We start from the raw sequence: 6,250 nt of genomic DNA, 5'->3' as shown, positions 1-6,250 counted from the left end.
ACCACTCTCTTCGGCCATCAGATGAGAAAAATCTACAATCTCTTTTAAAATATTTGTGCAGATGAATATTATAATCAGCTAAATCATCTGTATCTATTTCGCAGAGATTCGGTGTTCTATTCATTTCTAAACCGTTAAATCGTGGTCTAGGCGTAATTGTGAAAGCACCTACATGGCCTCCTTCAGTCGCCAATCTATGTATTTCGCTCTGATTTAGTCCCATGTCAGAAAGTTGTGGATTATAATTATCTTGAATTGAATCCCCGGCAGCGTACTGCACGTTTTCATTATTATCAATATCATCGTGTACGGATATTTCTAGGCATCTTTCCTGTTCGGTTATAATATTTTGTAATCTCTCGGTAGTAGATAACTCGCTCGTATTTAGCATTCGTAGTTGTTCGTTTATTAAGCACCGTAATTGCTCATTATTAGCACGATGTCTTGATCTTACATGTTCTCTGTCATCAGAGTTAGAATTAGGGTACGGTCTTTTAGAATGCATTTTTGGGTTGTTTTATTTAAAAATGTGTCAAAAACAGATGTACACCACCATGAGTAATATCATCAACTAATGTCTACAGACAACAAAATGTAGCAGAAATATAATCACACATATCCGTAACACGTACGAAAATCATATGAAAATTACAACAATCAAATGAAGTTTAAAAATAACAATAAAATAAAATAAAAAATAACAACAAACAAATGAATAAAAAACTAATTTTACCTTCTCATAAAAGCATCATGTAATTCTCTCAATATTCTTTGAACAATATTTAGTCTTTCAGAAATTAATGACAATGGAATCGTTAACATCTGTTGATCGTTTCTCACCTGTTCAACTTCTTAATGAACGGTTAATAACTCATTACGTAATTGTCTGTTTTCATCCAATGCTTGTTCGTGAAAGTTCCCAAAAAACTCCACAGCGTTCCTTAGTTCATTCGTGTGTTGATTTTGCTGATCTAACACTCTGTGAAGAAGTGCTACAACGTCTCTTTGTGATTCGGATGCAATTTCCTCAGTCTGCTGAAAGGTTAACGGTTGTGTTATGTTACCTAAAATCCTCAAATTTCTATTGATACTACGTAATGTATCATAACTCAGACAGTGAAGATCTCGCCCGCTGAATAAAAGGTCCACCGTTCTGTACAGAAATATCCTCATCGGAGTCTGAGGATCCCGATTCAGAATCGTTAACTTGACACAACACAGCTGATTGGGAATCCAAGAATATTTCCAATTCTCTTTCGATGTAATTTTGTTCTAGGATCAATGAGTTTGAGTTTACACAACCGATGAGTTTACACTAGGACTGGAACACGAGTAATCTCTTGTGTGTAAATCCACAAATCGTTTTTTGTAAGCACCTCCGGTCACCTCTTGGTAATCTGACGTAGATGTGCACAGTACCGGATTGTTTTGTTCTGGAAAAAAACACATTTATTATTTAAAAAATGTAAAGAATACATTTTATGATGAGACAAAAAATAAAATAAATATATATAGCGTACCCTCATCAGGATAGTTTAATTGACAATCGTTGATTGTATCGTAATCTCCGTAAACATCCCTGAGACGTTTTACACCCCTTCCAGAAACACGGTGATGCGTGCGCCCGTTAGAAGATTTCGTTCCGTCACTGCTTGATGGCTCCTGATCAGGCTCGCATAAGCGATCCACACTGCATTCAGCCCCCGGAGAACGATCTGTTTGTCCGCAGGCTTGGTGTTCTGGGGTCGAGCATGGGGTGACATCTTCGTACAGTTCATTGGCCGCCTCTGACACACTGGGAGCACCAGCCAATGGCTGTGTAGATGACTCCGCTGTACGGGCGGAGCTGTGAGCCAACAAATCCCCTTGGACATCTGTTGAATTATCGTAAAGAGTGTGTGGCAGCACAGACGGAGGGACTTGGAGGTGATCAGCTAGCGACTACGCCACCCTGGAATCTTGCCAGGGACAATACAATGGAATCTCTTATTAAAGGCAACACAGGTTCGTTCACAGTAAAGTGGCAGGAGACGTGGATACAAAAATATATAAATTTTATTAAAGATAAATACTTTATATAAAAAAAAAAAACACAAAACACAATCAACAACAATTAATATAGACACAACAATGTCACTATTCAACAAGACACACACAGAGCGACCTGAGAAGTCAGCGAAAAAGGAGCCTAGGCAGAGCAGGGGATAAAGGGCACATAAGGCCTCCACGGCAAGTCACCTTTCCCATACACCTGTGCACACACACACACACACACACACACACAAGTACACACGCCACTCATGACACAGCACTCGTGAGAAAGACCACCACCAGCAATCCGCCCTTGCTTTACGCACTCAGCTCCTGTAACGACAGAATGAAGTTACACTCAGAAATGTCACAGTTGAAACACACTCAGAATTGTCAGTTGAAACACACTCAGAATTGTCACTTCACGGAGACAACAAATGAAATCGAGGTGTTCGCACTTTTCAATTTAAACCTTACAAATTCTAAATCAAAATACAAAAATAACTACCGTAAATCCTCTAATATAGGCCCGGGCCTTTATTTTACTCAAGCGCATTGCGGCCCAGGCCTTTATTGGAAGGAGGCCAGAATTAGAGACAGGCCTTTATTTCTATTTGAGCAAAACGGACTACCAGTAGAATGAATAAAAACGAGATTTTGTGTCTATTTGAACATATTAAATACTAGGTTAATTTATTGAAAACGTACAGTTACCATATACCATTATGGTATACATACAGAGCATTAACAACAAATAAATATAATATAAATTATATATTTTTGTGAAAAGCAATGATTCATTTTGAAACAGTATTTGTTCCAGCTTAGCTCCACAACAGCGCGCATCTGTGCATTCATTCATTCATTCATTCATTCACACACACACAGAAATGCGATTCATATTTAAAAAGTATTTTTGCGTGTAACTTACAGACACTATTGCGATTAGAACAAAGCAAATATAGAACTGACCTATTTCTCAGCTGGATCCGTTCCTCGAAATAATACTTCCAAGCACTTCTGAGGTACATTTTCCAGGATTATTATTACTTAGATAGATGTGTGTTAACCAGCTGATTGTGGGCGTTCACAGGTTTGCGTGGATCGCCTCAGATTATTTGCGTTTGAATAGCGCGCGCTCTCCGTAATTAAGATCAAAGTCAACAGAGTATTTTGAATCTCGAAAAAAAGCGAGCCTATAGCGCCAGCGCGATTGTCGATCCCAGGGGGTTAAAAAATTGATTTTCGCCAAAAATCCTCTTTGGCTCCGCAGCTGCCATGGTAAACAACATTAGCCTACCGGTAGTCTCGCATAGCCAGACCTTCAGACTGACGGCAGAAGGTCTGGACTCTATCGCAGCATTTCTTGGCCAAGGACCGCCCAAGAGGACGTTTGACTGACATGTAACACAACCAATCACAGTTTGTTTTGTACCGCGTCATATTTAGGGGTGTGACAATATAATGTTGATGTCCCTACAATAACAGACCGGCATGCATCTAATAAATTATTCATTCAAGATCCTTGTGCAAGTTTACTGCATCAATGGAGCCGCGAACTTCACATACTTTTGAAAATACAGCGTTTAGTTGATCGTGGTAAGCGCTCATTGTCTCAGTTGTTAAAACAACGGCTTTCTTCTTCCACGAGGGGTTTTGGCGTCATGACATTTGTTTCCTGGCGGACCGAAAATAAACGCGACACTCGCGCCCCCCGGAAATCCGATAAAATTCAACCAATCAGATGACAACTTCGACATTCCTGAAGTGTTTCCAGTTAAGTGTACCATAGGCATCAGACGTTTAGCCAACGTTCCGTGGGCGTGACGTCTGAGGCTGAGACTAGCCTACCGGTGACTGAAGTCTCACGTGCGAGTCAAGAGCGAAGTGATTGGCATGACCAGGCTACCGTAGCTATGGCTTGGATTCATTAGCAAACATTGCCCCCCTGTGGTATTTGTATGTTACTATCACAAGCATAATGTTGTGGCCTGCCCAGAAAAACGTTGGTTCTAATAATAGCCCCGGCCACTATTAGAGACCGGCCTTTATTTACCTCCGCCGACAGCGAGACCGGCCAATGTTAGAGACCCGGCCGCTAATGGAATACAGGCCAATATTAGAGGATTTACGGTAATACAAAAGAAAAAGATATAAACCACAAACACACACGCGCATACACACACACACACACGTAATATACAAACACGAAAGACAACGATGTCAGTCCAATTGTTAACAGCAAAGCAACAGCGCCTTCGGACAGTAGTTCCACGCAGTCCAACCGCAAGAAAGCTAATCGGCCATGCAGACGCCACCAATCCGTACTTGATGCATCTATAAAATTACAAGTTAACAATCAGACAAATTCATCATTTAACTACGAACAATTACTAAAATCTGTTTCTCTCAACAGAAGATCGCCACGCGACCCAGGAGATAATGACTTAAATCACATACCTTATGGGTGCGATCCCTGGGAACCAAACCAGTCAGGCAGATAAACGCATACATGCAGACTGAGTGCTCGTCCAGTCGATCGGGAGGACAGCGTGTGCCAGCAGAAACTAAGCACTTCCGTATTGAAGTGTAAACACTCATACTGGCCGTACTTCTCACTCAAACCTTTGACTGTACACAACAAGAATGTCGCTACAGTAACAATACAAAACAAGTGGATACAAAGTGTAAAACCAATCACGACTTCACCTACCAGAGGAGGGACAACCTCAATCAACTGCCAGCCGCAGGAAACTCGCACACCACTCTGAAAATAGGCTAACGTTAGCTACATTATACCATAGACAACCCAGCTAACATCACACAACATACCTGGATGGCGACCGAATGACGACCCGGGAAGGGGCGGTGACTCGTGACACCATAGCCAGCCCGTTTATATATGCTGCTACAGCCCACTGATAGGACGAAACTCAACGAGTGGACTAACCAACCACATGCAGGCAGGAAGAATTTCATTGGACCTGCCAAAAGTGTAAGTTTTTTCTTTTTAAAAGTTAAGAAAAAAATGATATAACAAAAAATAACCACTCACCTTGAAAAAAATCGTTGGCTGAAACCCCCTCAGGGAATGAACTGTCATCTAACCACCGAACAAAATATATATTAGTTACAAAATTCATTCCATAAAAAATGTAATAAGGATTGTTGTAAATACTTACAAAGCTCGTTCAGAATTTGTGCCAAATCTTCATCAAAATATTGGTCAGGTAAAGACTCTTCTGCTTCATGCTGATTTCCAGACATATTGTAGGGATTGCGATTCGATGGTCTATCTCGTTCAGCGTAAAGCTACGTAAATGAATTAGTCTGGCTCATTTTAAAGATTGCACGACACAAATTAAAAACACTTCATTTTTTTCAAAGAAGGCCTTCATCTCCACATGAGGTAGAGATTCTGATACCTGATTTTTACGACTAGAAAAACATATGGTGAATCTACCCAATCTCTTCAGATATAAGCCCTGTAATAATAATAATAGATTGTAATAATAGACATTGTGACGCCGTGTGTGCGTGTGTGTGGGGGGGGTTTTGGGGGACTCGTGTGATAGCGGAGATAGTCTTAAATAGGCGATGGAAAGCATGACAAGTTTATTTAGTACATTTCATATGGATATTCAAAGTGCTTCACATGGAAAGGTATGCAAATAATCACAAAATAAAAACCAAGGAGAAATAAAACATTTATAAAAGGAAATTAAAAAGATCAAAATGATACAGATAAAGATTCTAAAGGTTAACACATGCTCTACGCATGGCCCCCACCGGTTGGTAGTGGGTGGAGTCTGTGCGACACACTGCACATTTCTAGCTTTGGCTCGGAAGAATGCAATTTTAACTTATTTCATTGTTATTTTAACGTTTTTTAACATTTTACAAAATTAATGAATGTTAAAAGACTGGTGTATTTTAACGCAATATTTAACTGATTTTGAACACTTCAAATGTAATGAAATTACAACTGCCTTCTTTAATAAATAAAAAAAACGTCTCGGTTACGGATGTAACCCTCGTTCCCTGTGTGGGAACGGAGACGTTACGTCGGATGACGACGATTGGGGTTTCGCTTAGAAGCCTATCACCTTCGAGTGTATAAAACGAGCCAATGGCAATGAAATGCCATGGGTCTGCGGAATTTGCATAGCGTAACTCCGCCCGCCGCAGGGGGTATATAAGGAAGTACGCTGGCACAATG

General features: G+C 40.4%; 1 long non-coding RNA gene across 1 annotated transcript; it reads right to left on the bottom strand.

The window, feature by feature from the left end:
• Positions 1–502: 502 nt before the first annotated feature.
• Positions 503–5,933, bottom strand: LOC309503272. Its single transcript, XR_014207591.1, has 6 exons — positions 4,864–5,933; positions 4,745–4,798; positions 4,492–4,662; positions 3,879–4,368; positions 1,521–3,327; positions 503–1,433 (listed from the first exon to the last, which is right to left on the bottom strand). It is a non-coding gene; the product is annotated as an uncharacterized lncRNA (long non-coding RNA).
• Positions 5,934–6,250: the final 317 nt, after the last annotated feature.

The sequence above is a fragment of the Leuciscus leuciscus genome (genome assembly GCF_965113295.1).
Source record: "Leuciscus leuciscus genome assembly, chromosome: 1".
NCBI lineage: Eukaryota > Metazoa > Chordata > Actinopteri > Cypriniformes > Leuciscidae > Leuciscus > Leuciscus leuciscus.
This window is presented reverse-complemented; position numbering and strand designations above follow the sequence as displayed.